This window comes from Cylas formicarius, unplaced genomic scaffold (assembly GCF_029955315.1).
Source record: "Cylas formicarius isolate icCylForm1 unplaced genomic scaffold, icCylForm1.1 PGA_scaffold_3__17_contigs__length_32017465, whole genome shotgun sequence".
Lineage (NCBI taxonomy): Eukaryota > Metazoa > Arthropoda > Insecta > Coleoptera > Brentidae > Cylas > Cylas formicarius.
Window position 1 is genome coordinate 24,000,182 of NW_026844326.1, and position 26,928 is coordinate 24,027,109.

Below are 26,928 nucleotides of genomic sequence, written 5' to 3' on the forward strand. Positions count from 1 at the left end.
TCATGTATTGTAGCATTCCATTCCTTATAAATTTATGCTAAAAATAACGTGAAAAAATATTTACAAAACCTATTGACGCGGTCTACATTCCACCCGACGTGGATACCTTGACTGACGAAGAAAATATGAACGATAACATAAATCTACAAGAGTTTGAGGAACCAACTGATATAATTAGAACTTTCGAGTTACATACACCGAACGATACAGCTGTCCTTCAACAGTCCTGTAATTCATCAACTACTGAACCTGAATGGGACTCATCAGATGATGAAACCCTGGAATTCAAAAGGAGACGTATGCTTTCTGCAAATGACAGGCTTGTTTTTACTTTCAAATGGAAAAAAGGTCAGATAGATCCGATTAATTTGGATCATGTGAGGAACTAAAAAATAGTCTTTCTGGAAAAACTCTTGAAATATTTTTTGTTGAGTGATTGATTTGATTTTAAAATATGCTCAAGGCAATGAATTCTGCTTGTCCAAAAGTGAACTTTAAAATTTTGTAGGCATTTCATTGTTCTCGGGTTATCGGATTATCATTCATTGCCATATATTTAGCATTATTGGTCTACTGATGAAGACAAAGGAATTGATCTTATAAAGAAAAATGTGTGAGCCGCAATAGATTCCAATTGATAAAGCAAAACTTGCACTTATCTGACAATAATCTGTTGGATAAAAATGATAAATTTTCAAAAGTTAGACGCTTCGTTGATGTAATAAATAAAAAAAATCTTCAGTTTGGCATATTTTCGTTCAACTTCTACATAGATGAACAAATGGTACCTTACTTTGGCTGCCATTCCTGTAAAATGTTTATAAGAGGTAAGCCAGTTCGTTTTGGCTTCAAGCTTTGGTGCCTTTGCTCATCTGATGGGTACGTATTTTATTTACTTCCATATGGTAGTGCTCAAAATAAACCTTGGTCTTGGCGGTCACGCTGTCATGATTCTACTTTCTGTTGTAGATAAGCCAGTAAATTACCAAATTTTTTTTGACAATTTTTTTCATCATTCAAACTATTTGTACATTTAAAAAGTAATGGTTATTTTGCCACCGGTAGTATCCGGAAAAGTACAACTAATAAATGACCAATGGAAAATTGTAAATCATTTGGAAGCTGAATCAAAAATTTCTATTGTCCTTTGGCACGACAATTCAGTTTTAATTGTGGCAAGTAATGTTTCTAGCGTCGATCCTGCCCAAAATGTAAAACGCTATAATATAAAAGAACGGAAAGATGTAAATATACCCCAATCTTATGTAACTGCCCAATAAAATAGATATATGGGTGGGGTAGATTTACATGACAATGGAATTGCTAATTACAGGTGCCAGGTATTTGGAAAAAAATGGGGGTGTAACTCACTCGATAGTTTAGTAGTGAATGCATGAAAATTGTATAATATTGTCAACGAACAAAAGATTTCCCAGGTAGATTTTAAATCTTACATTGCTTTGCGACTTTTAAAAACTGATAAAACAATTACTCAAAGAAATATTGCACCTGATGAAGTGCGTTATGATAATCAAGGTTACCTCATGATTGTTCATGCTAATAAAGCCCGAAAGAGATGTAGAATGTATATGTAGAACTTTCTTTTATATATTTATGTATAAATTATATGTTACATCTTACTTGCCCCAAAACATTATTTAATGTTTTTATCCCACTGGTTCGTTTAGGCACCAGTATTTTTTTGTATGTTTCGAGTTTTTTTTTTTGACACATGTAATGTATTCTTAAGTGCAACAAAATAAATAATTTCAGAGCAAAAAAGTTCTTTTTTTATGCTTGGGAGAACATGGGTTAAATGTAAAATTTCCAGTTAAATCATGAAATTTTAAAATTTCGAATCGTAATTGGAATTTTTAAGGTCAAGCTTTTAACCCGTCGCGCCTGCCACGTGGTGCGCGCACGCGTCGAACGCCAAAGGTCTATTTCGCCGATCCGGCGACATTTTTAGCGGGAAACTGGAGTCGCGACTCGACCGACCGCGCCCGTTAGTTTAATTAATAACAATCGATCGGGTCGAGATGCTCCGTTCGGGTTCTCCGACGATTCGAAAGTATAGTATAGAAGTCACGACGTATCGGTACAACGGTACTTCCGATATCGTTCGACTAGGTTTAATTGCAATATGTGCGGCGGTCGTCGTAGAACGTCGTGACAGCGAAATAGCTGTCCTTTGGGCGTTCGATGGAATTGTTCGACGCGAGCGGGAGGAAAATAAAAACGAGGGCTAGGTGATTGCAGAAATCGATAGCAGAAAAGCGGTACCACCTCCTAGAATCGAAAAGAAATATGAAATAGATTTTTCCTCGATTTATGCGAGTTTTGCTCGCCACAGTTCGTTTTTCCATTTAAATGGGATGCAATCAATAACAATTAATTTTTCTGTATATAATAAATGGTTTGCTATTATAAGAAAACATAATGTATCTTGATTGATGTTTAGTTGAAACTAATCTTCGAGTAGCATTTTTTTCTTACTATCTGTCTTAAAACATTAAATTTTTGGTTTATTGGTTCTTATCTCAAGAGTATTTTTTATATCCGAAATTTTTATGTTAATAATAAGCAGGTTCATGGTTCAGGTTCAAGCCTCTGACTCAGTACCACTTTCTTCATTGATTCGAGTACTGAAGCTATACAAAGTCCAGCCACTCCTAGTAACACTTCTCCAACAGCTAATGAACCAATCACGCACTGCCATATATTTATCCTACGGCTGGAGCACAATCAACACACTTGAGCCCTCTGTAGTTGGTTTGGCAGTGAACCCCTTCTCTAATATATGGATGATCTAAAACCCGTCACTGCTACAGCTGTTCCAACTAGTAGAAAACATCTCGACAGATATTGACATGAACTTTGTGTTAGACGAATGTAGAACGATCGATATAAAGAGGGGATCCACATTAGAAATGATTAAGTTCAACGCTGCAGATGATCCAGAAATGAAATCAATAGAAGAAAAGGACATGTATAAATATCTCGGAATGCAACAATCCAGGAGAGTGGAACACGCAGCTATAAATAAACACTAATTAAAGAATATGTCTCCAGACTTGATAATATATGCAAATCTGACTTTGGCAGTGTGAATATGGTAAAGGCAATTAACACCTTTGCAATAAGTGTCTTGACCTTGAGTTATATGTTATGTTATATATGTTAGATGTTTCCCCCAAAGGTATTGGGGTAGGAAGGCAATGAGTCTTAAAATTCATATTTTTATCTAGGAATGTTCCAGTCATATACTGACGGCAAATCTTCATTATTTGTGTGAAGCGAAATGAATGATGATGAAATCTTATAAAAGATGATTTTAGTGGATTAAGCTATATTCGTAGTACCCGTTGATTTGCAGTGACTTTCACAGAATCATACAGAACCTGTTATTAAAGTGTGAATTTAGAACTGACCTTAATGGGAACAGCTGCGAACTTCTGGAACTTTAATATAATTTATTGCATTTAGATAATATTTGCTGTACAAGCTGTGGATCATTGTCAACTTCATAAATATTATAAATGTTAGCATTAAATTTTCTAAAGAGAAATTCAATCTTAAACAAAAGTTATAATTTACATTTATACATAAAGTATAAAGTCGATCTAATATCTTCAACATAAGTTAATTCTCTTCGTTGAAGATTACTCAATATTGAAGAATTTTGTTGTTGCCAAAACTCACTTGCTTATATTCTTCTCTTTTGAAATTGGAAAAGAGAGGATGCATTATCTTAAAAACCAACTAAACCAGTTGAAGACAAAATTGTGTTAAATATGTTGCAACACGAAAGATGTGAAAGGTGATGCATTAAAAACACCCAACAAGATTATCTTTTTAAAGGTATGATTTTCTTTAGGCTTACTTTCAAAATGAAATTGGGTTACAAGAGATTTAAAAAAGACACTTTTATTGTAATGAACGGAAACTAAATTATCTATCTGTCTTTGTTTTATTAAACAATAATAAATAACAGTAATAAATAAATTGTATTTTTTTAGGGTTAAATTATTTATGCTCTATTTACTAGTCACAAGTGATTTGTTAAGTTTTGTATTGGTATCGTCATTATTTTGAAAAGCATTTTGAAATAATTTATTTTTAATTTAAAAATTTTGGGTTCCTTTTGCTTTCATTTCACTACTTGTGTTAATAAATTTATTTTTTATTTCCTTTTAAACCTGCCTTGTTTTTCTATTGAAAACGTAGTTGCCTGCTTTATCGTTGTAGTTCCCTTCACCACCGCATGATGGCTTCGATCAAATACCAAACGCTTTTTTTATTTTTAGTACCATGTCTTCTGTTACTCTCTGTATGACTATAACACCATTTCTATAGGGCAACGCCCGGCAAAAAAAAAACAACGAATCCAAGACGCACTGCCAAAGAGGTACACAGATAAAATTAACATAAACAACGGCGTAAATCAACCAGATTTGTACGCAACCGGAGGTATTCATATTTTCGGGTCATTAAAATTTATTATAACCGCTCGGTAATCTTCGTTACGTCGGACGTATTCCGAGAAGACGACCAGTATAAAAAAACGAAAAACTTTTAAAACACCCGATTTAACCCATTCGCATTATGCGAGATTAAACGCGAGGAAACCATTAAGTCGACGAAGCTATGTTTTAAATGTTACGCGAGGAATCTGATTGCACAGGTCGAATTGAATATTAATTCGCAAATGGCCGGTAATTGAAACCGATCTGGTATACGCGAATTTCACGCGTTCATTAAAGAATTTAGAAAATAACACGTCATTCCGGGTTATTATCGTTTAAGCCTCAATAAGGGACACGAGAGCGAGACGTCGGCGGAGAAAACGGTCTGACAAAATGGTCGACACGTATGATAGAGAAATGAGGAAAATAAATGTTAATAATTAAAAACACCCGTCAGTCAGTCACGACATTTTCAAAAATTCTAGAGTAAGTAATGAAACTTTAATTACGAAAATATAATATTACCCAAAAAACAGCCAGGGTTTAGTTTTGAGAGCGCGCTTGCTGATGTAACGGATGAGCTTTTCATAGCCGCTGATCGTGGGAAAATTCCCATAGTTTTGTTTCACGTTTTACTTTTTATATTAGAATTTATGGGGCTGCTGAAATGTGCTGATCGAACGTAGCAAGTACTTTTTAATGAAACGTGCTCAAATAACATCGACATTACATCTGGAGTACCTCAAGGTAATATCCTGGGACCTCTATTGTACACTATTTATAATTGTCAATTTCACTTGTGACTTAAACATCTTAAATATCATCTATATGGGGAAGGCACCAATTTGTATGTCTTTTGATGATAGCTATAACCCATATTTATTTACTTGCTCTTTGAGACCTGAAGTTAAACCCACAACTCCTCTTAAGAATTACAATTGAAGTCATAATAATATGCAAAGCTTAGTTACCAACAATCCAAATTAAAAAGAGGAAGGAAAAAATAGACAAAAGCGATGAATTGAGTCTTGCATAGAAAAAAAGTAAATAATAATATTTCAAATTTAAATGGGCAACAAATCTACTAATCTCATACATAAAGAAGGTGAGGGAAAAGTTTCTTTTTAAATTTTATACTATTTATTTATTAGTAAATAGAATATAATATTAATAAGTTTATTTATCAAAAAAATAAACGTTAAAAAAAAGGTTATTTAGTAGAAGTGGGAGTAAAATAATTATGATTATTTGATAAATAGACTAAAATAACACCAAAGAAATACTGCTTGTCGGTGACAATTAAACTTATAGGTCTTATATAATTATGGAAAGTAAAAAGTGTTAATGAAAGATAACGAATACGTACCTAAATTATACATGTAATTAAACATGGAAAAATCAATACAAATTGGAAATGTCAAAAGGGTAATGAAAAATCGAACAGTAACAAATTAAATGAAAACTAAAATGAAAATGAAACAGAAGACGTAGTTTAATAAGCTAGCCAATGAGTGATAAAATTATGTTGTAATAAGAAGCTTGTTTTGGAATGTAATTGTATTAAAATTTATTAGACATTGGTTTGTCATGATCATGTACAGTTTAGTCTAGTTCTGGATACGTTTTCTCGAGAACGTGTTTTTGTCATTGTTGGGGATACTTTGACACATTCAAGAATTTATTTTTTTTGTCGTACTTTTTAAGCTTTTTTCATTAGCAGTGAATAAATTCTCGATCTCTCTTGACTTAGCAGCCATTTGTTTAGTCGAGATTTAAACAAAGTTAAAGAATTTATATTATTGATTTCAATCGGTAGGTCACTGTGGATATTTGGGGTTAGGTACAAAAAGAATCTTTGTCCTAGCGAGGTCTTGGTTTGAGGAAGGTAACCTGTTACTACTTTGTGCCTGATGTTATGCTTATGCTTTATGGTTTGTAACGTGTCTTTTTCCTTATATTGTCGTATTGCTATACTTTGCACAAAAAGTTGACGAATATCTAAAATGTCACTCTCTCGGAATAACTTATTACTAGAATATAGTTTATTCTTAAAATAAATTATTTTTAATATCCACTTTTGAATGATTGCTAGCGTTCTAAGATGAGCAGCCAGCACTCCCCCCCAAAACTATTATTCCATAAGTTAAATGTGGTTGAACAAGTACGAAATATAAGGTTCTCAAGTACATTTCAAAATATGTTTTCAACTCTTTAAATTTTCTGATTAAAGATCTTAAGCGGTTATTTGTATATTTTACGTGTTTACCCCACTTTAAATGCGGGTCAAGTATAATCCCTAAATATTTGATTGTGAATATAGAATTATTCTATTTATTTATAAATTTATGTTGTAGTATATTTTAAATAAGTAAAGGCAAAAAAATGTACGAATTAGATTAAGGATCCAAAAGTCAAATAGTGAAAATCATGTGTGAACAAGTCCAGGTCTAAGCAGTGAAGATTGGCAGCCCTCGGCATACAAACCATGGAAATCATGGTTGGGAATTACAGGTCTTTCTAAGAGTATTATAAATAAAGGCATATTTTAAATTTTCGAGGTTCTACATTACTATACCATACTATAATTCTTACTAATATCCTATATCATAATACTATTTTTGTATACGTTATACTCCAAACGTAGGGTTGTAAAATAGACCGGTCAATTGTTTTTGTGTCAATTGACCAGTCATTTGACGGAATTCATTATAAAAATCCATTGAAACCTATATTTAGTTTTTTTTTAATTATATTTATTTCTTTATATGGAGTGGGATTCCCCGAATGTTATAAAATACATATTATTATATAATAATGATAGATATCACTCTTTAATTGCAAGATATTATTTAAAACATGTGAAGCAGTGGTCAATTGACCAGCCTTAACACTAAACATGCGCATAATATAAGCGCGTGCCCTATTGAAAACATTTACCTATCTATTAATAAAGCCTGGCATTTGTTTTGGTTAGTTTATTAACCTTCCGTCCAATACAACTCCGAGATCTGTCACTTCCGTTACTTTTTCCGGAGTTCTATTATCGACAGAGTAATCGAATGGAATAGGGACCCAATTTCTAGTAAAAGATATAACACATCATTTTTCGATGTTTATAAAGAGATCGTTATTTTTACAGCGGCGAATATTTTCCTGTAACTTTACACTTTCGGAATATTGCTATTCTCTGCAAATTCTATTACGGTTCAGAACCTTTGAAAAATAAAGTTTCATTCATTATTTTATCGCTAATTTTAAAAGGCACGGTATGACATGGAACAAAGTTATTTATGTAAATCTGGCTTCTCTCAAATTGCAAACAAAATTTCGGCAACCTTATGAGTTCAAACAGAAGCTAAATTAAAGTTTGATAGTTTTTCATTGGGAACTTAAAAAGAGATACTATTTATAGAGACACCAGTCAAACATTATCCGCATTTGTAAGTTTTCTTTGCTGCAGCAGCAAAGCTATATTTGACAGAAAAGACTTATGATAATTTAATGCTGTAGCAAAGCAATTTTCTTTGAAATAGCGAACGAAGATTTCTGGACTGCAACTACATAGCTTCTAGCTGCCGTGGGATTTCATCTTATTTATTTTAGCAATCATATTGCTGGGGTAGGTATTTTTTTCTGATCTAACAAAATGTTTATATTACTATATTTGGTTTCTTCTTGCTCTATTAATAAAATTTGTCGATATTTTAAAGTGATATTCGCATTTCCCTGATTTTTTTTTAATTTGAAAATAAAATTAGATAACTACATATTATAAATTTGTGTACTTTAAAGTTTTATGTTAGGTTTGCCTTAGATTTTCTGGAATAATACGAATAATAAAATATAATTAATATACTAAACATTTGTTAGTCAAATTAACACTAAATATTGTAGACAAAATTTAAATCTTGACAATAAATACCAAAACCGACGTAGACCAAAATACATAATAACAGGAAGACGAAGAAATGGATCACCTCGAAAATTCCACAACTGCAATTTTTAACCAATGAAAATATGTTTTTTGACAAATCACCATGGCAACGGAAGAATTTTAGTGCAAACTTTTTCCAGCAAACAGTAAATTATACTGGAACTTTTTACAGAAATATACGTTGCTATGGAAATCTGTCAACAAAATCCATTTTGATTGCTTAAAAACTACTGGCGTGGAACGAAAACCACACGAGGTCAAATTAAATCCGGAAATAATTTGACCTCTAGTGGTATTACCAGTGAATAATCAATGACATTGGCACATATTACAGATAGAAAATATGTATATTTAATTGAGGTAATTCTGCCAATCACAGCGTATCACAAAGCTCAACATGTACCGGGTGACCAATTCAAAAGGGAAATCGGTAATTGTAAACACTCGGGGTAAAGCGGCCAAGGAACAATTCTGGCAATTTCACATTTTACATTTTAATTTGTAGAACATTTCGTTTTTGCTCTAAGGGCTGAACACCTTCTGTCAAACTTGGGTGGCTGAAAGAGCGGTCTTCTAATGCCGCCATTGATTGTTCTTGCTTGTAACGAACGCCGCTAGAGGGAGTTGTTGTTCACTCTTATTGCAACAAAAGATAGCAAAATAATGGTCTAACATGCTAGTAAAACCGCATTTCTCATTCTCTAACCTATAATATCAGTGAAATAAATAAAAAGTAGAAATAATGTCCCATCTTTGGGAATATTTTTTTGGGTACACCAGCCATTATTAAATACTATATTTCCTTCTAAGATACCGTTAAAATACAAAAAATTATATTTAAAATGTCGATAATAATTAATACTCATTCAATATTGAATATATTGAAATTCGAAATTTTTACAATCCAAATTTGGTGCGGAAATTTTATCATATAATAAAAAATATTGCTAGTTTAGCAAAGTTCTGATATACTTCAGAAAAACCTTCTTGCGTTAGGTGACAGTTTGAGAATTTGGTGTGGAAGCAACGTACAATTGTCAAGCACAGATTAAACAACACAGAATGGATACATTTAAAATTTACTAATACGATGCCCACTTGACATAAAAAAGTACGTAATTAGTTTAATATTTAAGGATAAGGTTAAAAAGGTTCGACTAATTTGCAAAACACGTTAATTTTATTGTTGATTTTTGATGAACGACATCTAATTAGATATGATAATGTTACGAAAATAACGAACGAAATCAAAACTTTTGACACCGCGCCTAACAAATTAATTTAAACTATCAGTAAATTCTCCGCGTTGATTACGTATTTTCCGACGAACTCTAAACGAGACAAACTGTATATAGATAATGAGAACTGTTTAATAAACGGCCCGTCCCATTTTAGGTATAAAATGACGCTGACTGCCACTTTTAATTTATCGACCAAATCGTCGATAAAGAGTCGGGATTTGGATTATAATCCGTTTCGATATTTAGATTTCGAATCGCAGTTTTAATTAAGTGAAATGGAAATATTTCGATTTAATTAACGCGTTAAGTTTTTAATTGGCCCGGTATGTCGTCGCGTTTCGAAAATTATTAATAACCGACACGCATAGCAAAATTAGCATTTTCAGCTAGGAAACGGACCGGCCGGATAATGGGTTTTGGACGTTGGGATTGTACGGCAGTTTTACCGAATATTTTTGCCGTCTACCTTCACCACAAGAGATCTGCGCTTCAGTTCTTTTTTTGGTTATTACATAAAATATTTTCATATGGCTCTGAACCAGTTCAATACAACGATATCATCCATATTGTATTTTGTAGCAGTGATAAACCCAAACTACCACTTTTCAGTTTCTAACTACAATATTCGAGTGATTTTCGTGCCCAGTACTAGAAATCACAAAATCAACAAGCATGTGTTTTATAACTGAAAACCATGTCGAAAAGTTCCAAAAGGAAAGACGAACAAAGCGATCGAGAATGTGCCGCCCATTTTTCCATGGAACCGTGATCTATACAGAGTTTTTCACCCAACCCGGACTAATATTTTCAGTTCTGTTTCCGGTTCAACAGGAAGCTGCTCCCAACTTGATTATTTCAAATTTTTTGTCAAATTCTAAACATATTTGGTATATAATATATCTATACCTATACCCATATATAATACTCTACCTATATCTAACCGTCTTTCAAAAATTGAACTTTTAAAAAACGGGTAGATATTTGGCAAAATGTTAAAAAAGAGGGATAAGTTGACATTTTTATTGTCTACTTTAATACGGGGGTCTAAAATTATTCCGCAGACCTTAACATCTTCAAAGTCGTTCTTTTTTCAAATTCTATTAGGGTATCAATAAACCCAATTATTAGAAATATGGCTTCACATAATTAGGTTTTTTGATAGTATCTTATTTGTTCGACTGAACATTTTTCTTTCATTTACTTGGCTATAGAAAAACAACGATTTTGTTCTATTATACAGTAGTACTGTTTTTTCCGTAGCCAAATACTTGAAGGCAAAATATTCAGCAGAACAAATACGATACTATCAAAATCAACCAAACCTATTTCAAACCAATATGGTTTGAAATAGGCATAGCTAATTCTAGTGCAGTTAAAGTGTAACATTTGAATAAAATGAGTTATACGGCTTCGAAAATCTGTAGGAACATTTTGGACACCCTGTAGACAACAACAATACCAAAACGTGAACTTAAGCCTGTTTTTTTAACAGTTTGCCAAATATCAATGCATGCATGTTTAAAGTAAGTTAAGTAGGAGGGGGCAGTTAGGATTTGGCAGGAAGTTGAAAATAATTTTAAAAAAAGGCACTTATGCCCAAAAATCCCAAATAATATTATATCAAATTTTATTCAGGACCTCACTTTGAATATTATAAAATTGGTTTAAATTTAACGGCAGAAATTTTGAGCAGTATGTTTTCTTATAATATATAAAGATTTGGAGAATTTTTTTAAATCATTTTGCGTTGCGCTCCCTTTTCGCACCCTGCACCCCATATAAAATACTTTTGAAATGTGATTTTATTATTTTTCGATAATGGATGGCGGTCCAATTTTTGATTATGGTCTTTGACTAAACTTGTTTGTAGACGGTACACCCGGTATGTCTTTTAATAATTTTATTAGGCTTGTTATTAGTTTTTCAAAAATCTATAACATAAAAACCACTTCAAATACAATGGCTATTGCCAGAATTTATTTACATAATTTATTACACTTATATATCAAGTGGCGCACATTGGATTGCCCATTAGAAATTTCTGGCAAACGGATAAACAGTCTTACTTCAATTATAGAGGAGGTTTTACCTTACTGTAATCGAATTAAAAAATAATTTCCAATAATTTATTTTCGGAAGAACTTCCACATACGATTTACAAAACTTCTGGACTCCTTCTGAATCATCCAGTTTCAATTAAGCTCTGAAGAAGCCAACAGGATGATTGGCGAAACGTCAGCAAATTCGACTCCACGATAACCGACGCAAGAGGAATCCAAATGTTTTGTAAATAATTTCCTGGATATATAAGCGATTTGGACCCTTTTAAGTTGGAACATAGTTTCTGAAACACAAGATTTTGTACGAGAGTTCTAGAGACGCAGTTAATTGAGTTTTTTTAAATAGCATGTCATGTATATTCTTTCATTTTTGAATTATACCAAAGAAACTAACCCAATTTTGTTCAAGTTTCCCTATACCTATCTTTTACATTATTTAAAATAAAAATTGATCATCAGTGTGTCGCATTTAAGATAACTCTATCTGAAGTTTTGTACAGCCATACAGGTTAATGGTTGACATTTTTTAAGATAATCCACATAGTCAATTTTCATTATTTTGGTCAATACACACCATTCTTAAAAGTTGATTTTTTTATTTGATAAGTTATTGTGGCAGGGAAAGAACAATCTCTACAACATGGTCAATTTAATAGTATAATTCGTATAATATACATTCTTTAGTAAAAAAAAAACACTAATAGAAAGGACTTATTATTTTATTTTAAGAAAACAATAATTTCAGCAACTAATAAAATTTAAAACAATAATTTTCATAGTACAAATAACTCGTTTATTAAACACTCGCTCCGCTGATCTCCGCTCGTGCCAAATAAACGCGTGACTCAAATACCGTTTACCACACTTCTTGTATAATATACTATTAAGATTTTGTCTGGATACTCGTCTGGAGTTCTTGAACACATTCCCATTGGGGGTGAATGTAGCCTCATCGGTAAACAAAATCATCTTCATAAAATGCCTTCCATAGAAAAAATTCCTATAACAATAATATAATCTTTTATTCTGATCACCTCCTTTTAATGTAAGGCCTTTGGTTTATAAATTTTGATTTGAATATTCGCTGGTGTATTCTCCGCAGTTGGCCATTCTGATGGGTTTTAATAACACTGCTCAAACTAATCAAAACTAAGACTGCCGGTTTCATCAAAAACAGCATTTATAGTGGCTGCTTCTTCATGTGTATTGACCGTTTGACTGTGCAAAACTTCAGATTTTAATTAGAAAGCCAAAAATACTGAGTATATTATACCTCTACAATTATAAAGCTGGTGCACAAAAGAGTTTAGAATTTTAAACTGTGTGCAAAAAGTACTACAAAGAGAAACTCGCTATAAACAAGAAAACCATTAACAACAACAGACTTACAGAGTTTCGTCGAATGTACGTGCCCATAGAAATTGAAATGTTCTAGAATTGTTCCAATTTATAAGCATAAGGGTGGGAAAACCAATCCAAAAAACTATAGACGACTATTTTTGCAATGTCACTTTGGTAGACTTTTTGAATTTTTGTTATAACCCGCCTTTAAATAATTATTTGCAAAAAGTTCAGTCACTCAGAAAAAACCAAAATGGCTTTCGTATGAATAAATCAACTACTACTGAGTACATCCTCGGGCCATTTCTTGATCTTAGTAGAGCATTTGACAGTGTCGATCATGGCTTGCAAGGATCAAGCAAGGATATATGGGCATAAGAGGTCCCGCATCTGATTGGGTGCGTCCGTATCTACAAGAACACACACAGCAGATTGAGATAAATGGTATTCACTCTACCGTCCGCTCTGTTAATAAAAGTACACCTCAAGGCTCTTGTTCATCACCTACGCTATTTAAAATGTTTATCAACGATCTACCTCTAAATGTAGAAAGCTTTGGCATCCCAATTGTATATGCAGACGACAGCAACATTTTATCATAGGTAAAACATGTTCTGAAATTTCAAATAAAATTGCTGAGTCCATCAGAGTGATGACAGCTTGGCGCAGCTATAATAAACTTACTTAATAATGAAACCGCGGCCATGACAGTGGTACCAAAAAATTTTACAGTAGATAGCAGTTTTAGACTTTCTGTAGCACAGTACACGGAATTAAATGTAATAATAATAATTCCGACGCATAATTAAATGTTATAACAATATTGCAAAGGTCGATAAGAGCTTACAGGATGAAAAGTTTCAATTACCACTATTAAAAAAAAATAAAATCACTATTATTTGCTAAATGTTACTATACATTAGATGAATTCTATAATGACGACTCACCTCTGTAGTACATATCTATATTAAATGTAACATTCAAATGTGAAGTAAAAAAAAAACATTGAAACATTGAAACATGAATTTGACAGCAGAACAAGCATAAAGCGCGGAAATTTTGGAAGAAAAAATCGGCAGCGGAAAATCGTCTTAAAAAAATGAAATCGATGCCCGTTTGCCTACGCATCCGACGTCGAAGTATACGACGACCAATTAAATATGAATTATCAAGCACGTATGTGGTACAGATAGGAGCGTCGCCGTCGGGGTCCCATAAAATTAATTTCCCTTCCCGATTTTTCACCTGGTCCCAATTAGTGACGTACCGTCGGGAAAAATATGACTCATTACCATAATTAAGCGGTTCTGTAAATGCCGCGGATCTTCGCTATATCAGCGATCCCGACCGTTTGCCTGCTTTAATTTAGTTTTATTATGCGGAAGTGGATGCTGGACGCGGCGATTTGCATTTTCTGTATCGGCCGCAAGAGGTCCGCGCGCTCCGTTATAAATCCGACGTCGCGAAGATAAAAAAAAATTGTTTGACATGTTTCGCTATCGATTCCCAAAGCGCTCCTAGTCAATCGATTTGCACCGACCTCATGTTTTAGAGTCGTTCCGATATAGTTTTCAAATCGGCAGGATTAGTTAGATTAGTTGTGGGTACTGCATTTATTCATTTGAAATTGTAACCTTCTAACTAACCTAAACCTAAAGGATGAAAATGCGAAGCGAAATAGTTCAGCTAATTCAAGGTGTGTGTTGTCCTTTGCAAAATATATTTATATAAAATTATAACCAAAACAAGAACTACGAAAACTAAGTACGTCTTTCTGCTGATAATCTACTAAATAATACTTTCACACGAAACATCGACATTGCTACTATTTGTGAATTTTGTCAATCCTTTGTAAATATTCCAGTCCCGGATGGTCTCGAGATTTAACCAAAAATTTTGGCTCTTGGACCATGGAGAAGTTCTTAAAAGTCCCAAAATTTCAGGATAATCATAACAAGCTGGTAGTTGTGACAGCAACGACGCAACGCTAGGAACGACAATATTGTGAAGAATATTTAATAACTATTCCACCCACAAGTGTTCAATCGGAAAGGGCATTTTCAACAGTGCTGCAAAATTGAGTTATTGATCTTTAAATGCACTTGTGGCATTTCATGCATGTCATATTTTCGAAAATAATATTTAAAATTTGATCTGTCGTATTTGTCTTAGATAGAATATATTTTATATTATTTTTATTTAAGAGCACGTTTTTGTTTTGTTTATTTTTTATCGTTTTTTACACTGTTGCTAATGCGAATTTCGCATAATCAAATAAAAATATATAAATACATCTTTTTAATTGTTTTTATGCCATAACTTGGAATTAAAATGTATCTTGAATTTCGGGACCAAGATTTTAGGAGCTAGTTCCTGGAACTAGAATTAGTGCCCCAAGTCCCGAAAACCTTTTTGGTCTCGGTACTTGCAAAACTATACCCCTTTGTCAATATATCTACTTCATGAAATACACAGATTTATGCAGAATCCCTCTTACCAACTAGCCAAAAGCATCCAGTTAGTGCTTCGAGATTCAAATACAAAGTCAAAAAATTATTTGAATTTAAACTTAACACCAACGTAAAACTATAGGGCAGTTCTAAATGTCTTTGTACATGTCTTTTATATATGCTTTATACAATGCATTTGTAAATATGTACGGTATTTATAACTAGCCGAAACTTTGTTTTAAGTAGTTTCACAAATTCTATTATATTTTAGTCCAATCCTAACTAACCAAAACCAATTTAAACACACATTAACGCATCTCACGTCTAACTGCAGTTTTATTCTTTTGTTTGCTAGTCGACATAGTTATTCTAATAGCTACACCTCGATACAACTCCATAATCGACCAAACCAAATAGATAATCAAATATATCTCCACACTTCTTTCGCTGTCTATCTAGCTTCCGATCAACAACTCTAGGGCCGAATTCAGGTTCTTTTTCCAAATACTCACAAACATACTGGCACATTTTACTTCTTACTTGTTTGTTGACATAACTATTTCAATAACTGCAGCTTAGAACCACTCCATAGATGACAAGTTAGAACCCATAGATAATCCCGCAAATTCTTTAGCCATGACGAAAAACACGTCTCTCCACACTTCGTTCGCGATCATCAACTGAAGAAAACGGGATATCTAGTAGTCTTGATTCAGGTTCAGGTGAGCTGACCTTAGCAGGGCATGTTATTACGTTGTAATGCGACTTTACTACTTCCTATGCTATCAATGCCAAATACATTATAATCGCATCTTATCTAAAGGTATATTGACCCATTTCATTTCCTACTACCGTTTCTCCTTTTGTTTATTAATGAACATGGTTATTCCAACAACTGCAGCTTGGAACAACTTCATAGATGATAAATATGTCTCTTATGCACTTCGTTCGCTCTGGATTTTACTTCCGATCCTGAACTAGAAGCAAACGGAATCTCTCACCTCTAGTAGTATGATCCTGATTCTGGTTTTTTTATTCATGAGTTTGGGATATTTTCTTACCTCTGCATGCAGTTTGATAGTACATAATATACTAAAGTTATTGATAAAAATAATCTTAAAATTAAATGGAGGAAACTTCTCGGCAGGGGTGCCTCCTCAAAGTTATAACATTTTTAAAAACCTTGACATCGATTGGGTGGATGTAAAACAGAAACACGGGGGTTCTATTAAAATAAAATTGATGGGCTTGGCTATATATACAATCAATGCTGGAGAGCAAATCCATGGTGTACACTAAGAATAACACTGGTCCCAGCACCGATCCCTGGGGAACACCACGTTTTGTGGCATTGAAAAAGCGTTACCAATTCGAACTCTGAATGACCGGTGACTATCCACTCTAGCAGTTTACCCCCCACTACCTCCTTTTCAAGTTTGAATAACAAGCGTCGATGTGGCACTCTGTCGAAGGCTTTGCTGAAGTCGAGGTAAATAATATCCACCGGATCACCTGAGTCAAGAGATGAGATCCAGTGATTCAAGCATGTCAATGTATTTCATATGACAGATCTGCCGGGAACAAAGTCATGCTGCGATGTAGGTATAATATGGCAGTCGATCAAAAACGGTAGGAGCTGTGTTACTATAAGGCGTTCAAGAACCTTACATATAATACACACTAGGCTGATAGGGCGGTCATTTGAAACATCGAGCTTATCACCCTTTTTATAAATCGGTGTTACATTTGCGGATAACCAGTGGGTTGGGAGTGTGGCAGAGTCCAAAGATTTTCTCAAAGTAATATAAATAGGCTCTGCAAGCACAGGGGCACACGCTTTTAAGATTTTACTGGAAATTCCATCAGGTCCGGGAGCAGAATATTCTTTTAACTCAGAAAGAGTTTTCTTCACGTCCTCTTGGTCAAAGTGAATGTCTTCCAATAAATCTGCATTTATGGGACCCTCATAGTGAGACGGTAGATTAGCTGGTTCGTCAGCAAAGACACTAGCAAAAAAAGAAGTAAATTCATTTGAAATGAAGTCCTGGTTATAAAAGATCTCGCCCGAGGTATCTCTAATGACAGGAAGGGATACCTCAGACGATACGTGTTGTCTGGCATAAGAATAAAACGCTTTGGGCCGATTGAGGAGGTCATTTTCGAATGCTGACTTCGCCTCTCTAATCTCCAAGGATAAACCATTAGAAACTTTTCTGTGCAAAGCATAATCGGAAGCAGAGCCAGAGGCCTTAAATCTACGCCACAGAGCTCTCTTATGTTTTATTTGTTTGAACAGACGTCCGGTTAACCAAGGTTTCTCAGAATTGAACTTAACAAAATGAGTTTTGGAGCTTGTGCCTATGTAATAATTAGTAAAGATCATATTAGATACCTGTGTCCCGTCTGTGGTTTAGAAAGTGAAAGGGATTATGTTTACGGTTTTACGGCAACCAAAATGTGAACGGTATGATTTGAACGAAACTATACCTCGTACATTTTCTACGGGACTTCTGCCACGCCCCGAGGTCAACATCTGAATAGGCGCAAGCGTGCTAATTGCCCGCCGCCGAACCACTTTTTGTAGCACCGCGAGTAGTACCGGGAAATGAAATTTTCGATTTTATATTAACTAACGGCAATAATTATCGGCACTTAATACGCCGATAAACATTCTTTCGTAGCGTTATGGGTGTTTATTGCTGGGTTTGTTTGCCGTGAACTAGGGATATTGATAAATAATAATATTAATAATTTCTGCGCAGCTGGTCGCGATTACGATCGCATCTCGCCCGGTATTTATATCTTCGGGAACGTCAGAAATGCCTTTGGACATAAGGGATGAACTAATTTGTAGCGAAAAAAAGATAGTCAAATCGACGTTTCTATGGATTGAGATGTTTTAGGTAACTTTTAATTTTAAAAAATGTCAATGATAAGAAAAACTTTATCAAGTATATACCATTAACGTTAACTTGGAAAACTATTTAACCAAAACATAGAATAAACGAGAGTTTTTCTTTAAACTAAAGAAGAAAATGAAGAGACACTTTTACTGGCAACTAGAATTTAAAGTAGGGACGTAAACGCCATTTGACTCACGAGTCTATTTGACACGAGCGGAGCGGGTTTTTATTAAACGAGTCAGTTAAAAAGTTTACCGGACATGCTATACTTTTTCTACGACCGTAAGTATTTGGGTACATTTTGTCGTTTGTCAGAAAATGTGCGAAGTGGCTTGGATTCATGGGAAACGAAACTGACGTGGTAAAGTGACACTTCTCGCGTGACGTAATTTTTAAGAGAAATATTAAGCAAAATCCCGCACGCTACATCGGTGGATAATTTGGTATTTTACAGACGGGAGTAGAAAAACAAATTTGTTTGTGCCAGAGAATATTCTCGAACGTATTTAGCGACGATGTCAATTATTGTTAAAAATCTAACATGATGTTTTATAATGCCATATCAATTTTATCACTTCATTTACAGGAAAAATCATTGACCAATTCGAAGAAACTGTACGACCCTAAAGGGTATTTCAAATATGCAGCATGAGTCTTAATGAGGTAACTCATAGATAAGTAAAACAACCACATTTTTCCCCTCATTGTCAAAAGAATATGTGTGACAACCAGTTTGGGTTTTCTCAGGATAAGTCGTCGCAGTGGACTTATCCTGAGAAAACCCAAACTGGTTGTCACACATATTCTTTTGACAGGATAAGTCCACTGCGACTAACGTGCTCACTTATCAGCAGGATCTGTTGACTGCTTTTGAGTAGTCTAAACAAGTGGATAGTGTCTACACGGAATTTTCAAAGACATTTGTCAAAGTCAGTCATGAGCATCTTGTTTGTGAGTTTCCAGCCCTAATACTGGGTGGTACTCTGGCTGAATTTTGTCACAGCTGTTTAACAGAGGGTGCAGAGTAGGTTCGAATCAACAATTATATTTCCAGAAAAATTGTGATGCACTCAGGTGTCCCTCAGGGTTCTCACATAGGTCCAGTTTTCTTTAATTTTTTTATAAGAGTGATGTGGTTCTGTATTATGACCATCCTGCATTTGCCGATGACTTCAAATTAAAAAAAAAGAATCATTTATCGATGCTCTTCTTCAGAGCGACCTTAATAATGTCAGTTTGCGGTGCGGAGAAAATGGTCTGGATCTGGATCTGGAAAGTGCTTTAGGATTACTTTTTCTCGCTTAACTAACACTTATCAAAATAGATATATCATTAACAACACACCAATAGAGTTAGGGCCCTTGGCGTCATATTTGACTGACCTTTCTGGTCAACTGGAAGATATTGTTAACTAGGGCATGATGAGTCTTGGTTTTGTTACCCGTAATAGTACACTGCTCTCAGCCTATTGTTTTAAAAACCTTTATTATTCCTTAGTTAGATTCAGTACGCATCGGTAGTGTGGTCTCCACATTACAGATGTCACATTGATAGATGGGAGCTTGTTCAAAAGGCATTTCTGAGATCCCTAGCATATAAAGCCAGTATAAATATCAACAACGATCACGTTAATTATGATCTGGTATGTCAGTCTTTCATGATAGATGGATAGAAGAACCTGCTCCGATATCTTGATGTTTTATAGAAACTTTAAAAAAATTAATTATAACTACCCGGCTCTCCTCCAGTCCATTGATTTTAACATCTATCTGACATCTGACATAAATAAATAAATAAATATAAATATAGATTCTAACTCTCTCAGTGATTTTTACGGTTCGATCGCTGATAACCTGACAAACATTATCCATTCTAATATCAACTCATGAGGGTAACTCTCAAGTTTAATATATCAGAAACGTTAGGTGTCTTTCGTTCTACTAGGCCTGAAGATATTATTGCAACATTGAACTTTATTAATAATAAAAATGCATCGATCGACTACGGTATCTCGCTAGTAATTTTCACCACCTGTGCAAGACTTTTAATTTACATTTAAAGTTTTAAGATTACTAAAGTAATTCCTTTACCCAAAAGTGGGAACTATGCAAATCCATCAAATTAAAGACCAATTTTGTGGTAGTCAAATTTGTCAACTCTTTCTAAATCGGTTGAAAGTTTAATAGTCAGATGTCATGTTTGACTTCTTGGCTGAGTGTTTCTGGGAATAAAAAGGGGTGAGGCAGCAGCATCAGTGCTCTGTGACCTGTCACAGCCTTTTGATTGTGTCAGTCACGGGATATTGCAGACATAGCTTCAAGCGTATGGCTTTCACGGCAGAGGTCTTCGATGGTTTCAAAATGTTCACATTAGTGGCGTATCGGCTGCTCTTAAATAAGTCAAAAACTCACAAAATTTTGGCTTTACCATCCTACTTTCTTATTCAGTAGTAAAATTTATAATCATAGTGGTTTACAACTAAGGCACGTTGTTCTAATGTTATTCTAAAATGTTTTAGAATAGAAATAAGAAATTTTATATTATGGGAGGCTGTAATTCTGTAGACCATGAACCAACAATTTTTATTCTTATTTTATATATACATATTTTTGTTCTAATTGTGCTATACACTTATTTTGTCATAGTTATTTGCATTTTTCTTTGTTAAAACTTGGTGTTTTATATGTATAAGCTTTGTCAATAACAAATAATCAGTTCTTGAAATATTCTTTAATTCTTTGGATGCTCAGTTTTAGAGAAAAGAAAATCTTGCGCAGATACAGGACGAAAAATATTTGTCGATGCGTTTGCTTGATTATCGAAAGTCGTAAAGATGATAAACGAAGTTGTTCATTCATCTCCATTCGATTTCGTTATAAATCTTTACGTAATAAATTGTCTTGTTTTGACACTCTGCCGGGCATTTTTGAGCGCGTTTTTCGGCCCTTTTAACGCACCAACGTCTCGTATTTTCATTAAAACGGCACCTTATGAAAAATTAAAGCTTTTTAAAAAGCGTTCGCTTCGGTAAAGCAACACTAAGTTCTCATGCGCCATCGGCGGGATTGATGGGCGTTTGAATGTGAAAATATTTTCGACGCCGACGTGTTTATACCTTTATTTTGAAGTTTTGAGGATTTTATTTGGTTATTGTTGTACAATAAAATTTCTTAAAATTAAATTGCAATAAAAAAGACGATAAAAAGTGTATTTAATATACTCGTATACATGTTGTTCAACAAAGATGCGTTTTTGAAAAATAATAATATTGTTACTTTAATAAGTAAAAACAAGTAAATTTAATTTTTATTTTGTAGCACAAATAGGATTTCTCTTCATAAAAAAAATATATACCTTCATATGTAGCACAATATGACAAATATAATATTTTATTTAAAAGGTGTTATGTGTATATATGTATATAACTAACAAATTTAACTAACTTTTTTAATGGGTTTGCTTGGGTATTGCACATTGCATTGCATATTTCATGATCTGATTTTGTTTTATAAACAAATAAATGCAAAAATTGAGTTTGAGTTTATTATTTGTATAACAAGACAATGTATTGCCAACTTAGGCAAATACTAGTACATGTGTATTTAATATTTTTTTAATACTGCTACTATACTGGGGTTTATTAAAAATTCATTATACTATAAATTTAGTAATTATATTAAGTAAATAAAGTAGTTAAACTGAGGGAAAACAACATTCCTCATTAATGTAAACAAAGGAGAGAAAAACACAACAAATAGCCTTGGTTTTATATTTTAAAAATTTGCCTCGTTTTTCTGTCATGCCGTAGTTCTTCCAGATTAGATTGACTGTACTGTCTGGACTTCTCAATCCTCACAAACGTAAGATATAATTTTGATTCCGATATGAACATTGCTTAATAACTAAAAGTGCTACAATTTATCATTTCATTGAGCTATTTCACAGACAGAATTTTTATTAAAATAATGGCTTTCCAGTGGAATTTTTGTTGACAGAAAAAAAGTAACAAACGAAAACCTTATGTGGTGCCAAAGAGACAATGAATCTTAAATCATTTCTTATGGAGCGGAAACATTTATCACCAGAGAGAAGTTAATTTAATTTAATGATGAACTCCGAAACTTTGGACAACTTATGAGCGCAACTTCATCCGCGACGTGGTGATTCCTCGCGTAAGGATGATTCCAAGTTCAGTTTTAAAATACGCGCGTCGCTGAGACGCGATGGCCAATTTGTCGAGGGCGACAACGTTATTTCCCGCAAAGTATAAATTCCCCTTAAAAAGTCGGCAGGTTAATGGTAACCAGAAACGAAGAAATATGCCAGCCCAGTTTTTTCTTTCGCGCTCATCTCGGATGACGATTTTAAATATTTATACACGCTAGGATTTATACTCGCGCAGCCTTTATTGGATTTACTTCTGCCTAACCAATTCCATTATCTATACTTTTGGCTGTCGTTTCCGTTAGCGTTTGGGATGCTCTGTTTTCATAACATACTTTAATCCCAGGCCGGAAACTGATTTAAATAGTGGATCTGTGTACCTACACTAAATTATCACTACTATCTGAAGTTGCCGCTAAATGCCACTTACATTACCACTGCAGTGATCATGCTTCTTTAAAAAAAAATTTCGTTGATATACGACATTTTATTATTATAAATTCTGGAACACATCCAGGATATGGTACATTACAAACAAAGAATATTCAAAGCTGTAGTAGTAAAGCATATTTTGGTCATGAGTTTATTTGGGACAAGTGGAGCGCAGCGGATCGAGTGCTTAATAATGACTAAAAAGTTTAACAAACGTGTTGCGTGCTACAGTTTTCTACGTTTTCTGGTTTGTTGGTACATTTTTGCAAAACAACACGAATACATTCACTGCCATGATCGTCAGACGTCAAAATTCAAGCCGTGCGGTAAAATCACCAAAGATATCCGTGGTAAAATGACTCTTTCCGCACGCTTAATCGGTGTATAATTGGACATTTTACAGAAGTGAGAAGAAAAAGTGTCGTTACGTATTTCAGCGAAGTATGGCATATTAAAGAAACAGCCGGAAGACAAATTAGAGCCACTGAAATGGACTATTGGAGGCGTACCGCAGACAAGCCTAAAATGGAGTGCCCAAAGAAAGATAAAAAGAGATGACATGGACTACATTAAAATAAAACATTTAGTATATATAGTATCTTCTGTACATGCCCACAAAAGATAACTGACAAAGGTCTTCCCTAAGCGAATACCTCGACAGGGGCGCAGAAAAAACGGAAGGCCGAAGGAAATTGGAGAGGAAAAAGAAAGCAGATTAAATTTATGAGAAAACTGAGAGCAATGAAGACAGAGAATCGGAAGACGTCGTAGAATCTTGTGAACCTAAGATGTAGATAGACTGCTGACCTTTCCAATATATCCTCCATAGTAGAGCATATTTTTCTATTATCACAGAAACTAAGATCCAAAAATATTTCTGTACGTATCATCAGGATCACACTTGTTGTGAACTATTTTTTGAGATACTTTGTATACTTTGAAATAAATTTAATTGTGCATCTTAGCAACAGCATTACTAGTGATTTAGCGCTTTGCGAAGTGATCGACGGTTAAAAAACAGAATTCTTGGATTTGAAGGACTTTCTCCACCAAAAGGCAACAGTTATATCTTGCTTTAACTATAGCGGGCTTAACGATTATAATCTTCGCATATTTGCAGTAGAATTAGCACCTCATATTATGTGGAGGACGATAATTTCACTTTATTGATTTTTTTATTTAATCAACTCCACCAAAAATTCAGCTGATTTTAATACGGTATTCTCCAGTTACGCCGGTGTTCCTCAGGGACACTCACCGGGGCCGTCAATACGTTATACACGTTATTTGATGAAATCGCGAGAGAAAAAAAAAAGGCGGAATGTCAGGTGGCGAGGATCTTTACTCTCGCAGCGGAAGAGGCTGCGTTATAAATTAGGCAGCTGTGACGTGTGTCGGGGACCCGCCCACTTGATCGTGCACTTGCCATATGGCGCCGGCAGGAAGCGAAATATCGGATATTTAATAATATCGCTGCCGCCGGATGAAAATCCTGATATTTTGGCATAAAAGTGGCGGTAAAATGTTGTTCGACGGTTTTGATCGGACGACGCACCGGAGCATATAGACTAGACCTAGTAGGGGGTCGCCAACCTTGCTTTTTAATATCGTAGCGCACCTTGTTTGGGTATGGGACAATGATTTTATAGGAGATTTTAGTACGCACGTTTCCGATCATTTTGAAATATAAAGTTAAATTTAAATATTTAAATTTGTTCGCCGGCGAAGAAAAAAGCAGCTTTAATTTATTCAAGTCCCTATTTAATATTTTTGTACTGAATTTTATTAAATTTTGATATTGTTGTTGCTTCTTCAATTTTAAATTTTTGATTCGGTTAAGAAATTGTTTTACTGGAAGTCCGATACGTAATTTTTTTTTAGATTATATGAAATAGGTCTAACTGGATTAAATCCATTAAAATCCGGTACATAAAATGTTTTGGTTTTTATTTTTTTATTTTAAAGAAACCTCTGATTTAAAACATAAACACTGGTAAATCAAAATAAATTGGCTAAGGTTCAAGAAGCCCACAGCATTCGATTGGCCCATGCATTTTTTTTAATGATAGTTTTAGATCTTTTTATAATGATTCTAAAAAGGAAAATGTGCGGAATTTAGAAAAATCTATATAAAATATAATTTGTATCTTAACAAACCTAAGCTAATCAAAACAAAACAAAATATTTCAAGTAATCTAAAATGTGAAAAATACCATTTCTAGCAAAATTTTGCATTCAAGTAGTGCAATTAAATCAAAACATTTTAAGTACCACATTTTAAGTAAAAGAAAGTTGACCCAAGAAAATATATGAAACATACCAGCAAAAATGGCAGTGTGCCCTTGCCCGATATTTAAATTTATATTACTTTACCGAGATTTCCAGGAGCCAGATTTAAAGCTCGTAGCAGTTCAAACCAATTTTATAATGAAAATAAATGATAAAATTATGTTTTAGCAGCTGAATTTTGAACTAAATTTTTGATTACCATTTATTATCATTCGTTTTTCCTGCGGAAACGGACCAAATTCGGGAAATAATTTGTAGGTTAAAAAAGTTGTTTCAATTTCTGATTTCCTAATAAATATCAACATTGAAAACAACTAAGTAGCTTTCATTATTTTGTAAATAACATTCGGAAATCTCCAGGGACGCCGCTGGTGTTGATAACTCGAATCTAATTGGCGCCAAATTCAAGTTTTCTACGAAAACACATATAGGGTATTTAAAATAATAATAAAAAACCGGCAACAAGAACTTTTACATTATGTACTTTCATCTCTTACACTTACTAGGCGGCGCCCCTAGCGGTATTTCTGAAAAGCTCACTTATATTACGAATCTCCAGTCCATTTTTGTTTAAAAAAGATTAAGAAACCACTATATATCAATTAAAAAAAGTTCGAAATAATATATGTTCCTTCAGAGATTTTGGCTACAACGTATATCTTAACGGATGCAACATTACACATTAGTTTTGGTTAGTCCAGAAAGCTCCGACAGTAAGATGACTGTGGCAAGTTTCGCTTTTTCTGACAAACTGACGAAGTGCCTTGCTTTACTTTTTTTATTAAATAAATTTGAAATACGAATAAAAACTAATCAATCTGGAAATTCTTTTATAGATACAGATATAGCAATAACTATATCATACAGCAATATCAACGTGAAAGTATACTTGACAAATAGGACGGTTGGTAAGACGTAGGTTGAGAGTTTGGTTTCCATCGAGTGCCTTGTGGGGTCACTAAAAAAACGCTATCGGTTTTTAGTTAAATATTTAATACGTAAACGTTTATAAAAAAGAATTAAAAATTGTCCCAATAAATATCGAGCCAAACAATCAAAAAATCCTAACTATATAGAATTAAGACTAAAAAAATGAAAGTGGGAACGTTAACTACCACCTTCTTGGTAGTTTTATTCACTTCATTTCGGAACTGAACAAATATATATATCGCTTTGACCGCAATTCACCCCTAATTGATGACAAGCGACGATATTGCGTGATGTTTGCCACAACTTCACAGCTGCGGTTTTCTTTCGATAAGCTCTCATATCTTGGCGAAAGCTCTAATTTCGAAGCTTTCAGGGCGCAATTATTATACGCAGTACTTTTTAAGATTGCTTTCGAAAAATCATTGCTGGGCGGCGCAAGTTCGTCGCAAGTAGCTCCAATCAGCTTTTTATTTTAAAAAGAATGCGCTGCCCTTATTCTTGTCCTAGAGGGACGTATTGTTTTTCTATCGTGCTCCTGCGGACCACACCCCGTCTAAAGTGTCATTCGTATCTCGTCGAACTTAAAAGTTACGCCAAACTTCGGTAAATATTAAAATTTGTACTGGTAATTGCAATTTAAAATTATATTTTTTCAAATTTCTCGCGCCCCCTGTATTATAGACGAAAGCGGAAATTTCTACGATCTATTAGTCTGTAT

General features: G+C 34.0%; 1 protein-coding gene and 1 non-coding gene across 2 annotated transcripts in view; one reads left to right on the plus strand and one right to left on the minus strand.

Moving 5' to 3' along the window:
• LOC132699574 (uncharacterized) overlaps positions 1-26,928 on the plus strand; it is a 430,959-nt gene that overhangs the window by 213,598 nt on the left and 190,433 nt on the right. The gene's annotated exons all lie outside the window — the stretch shown is intronic.
• On the minus strand, positions 19,109-19,266 carry LOC132700226 (small nucleolar RNA SNORA69). The gene has a single exon (XR_009618613.1). It is a non-coding gene; the product is annotated as a small nucleolar RNA SNORA69 (small nucleolar RNA).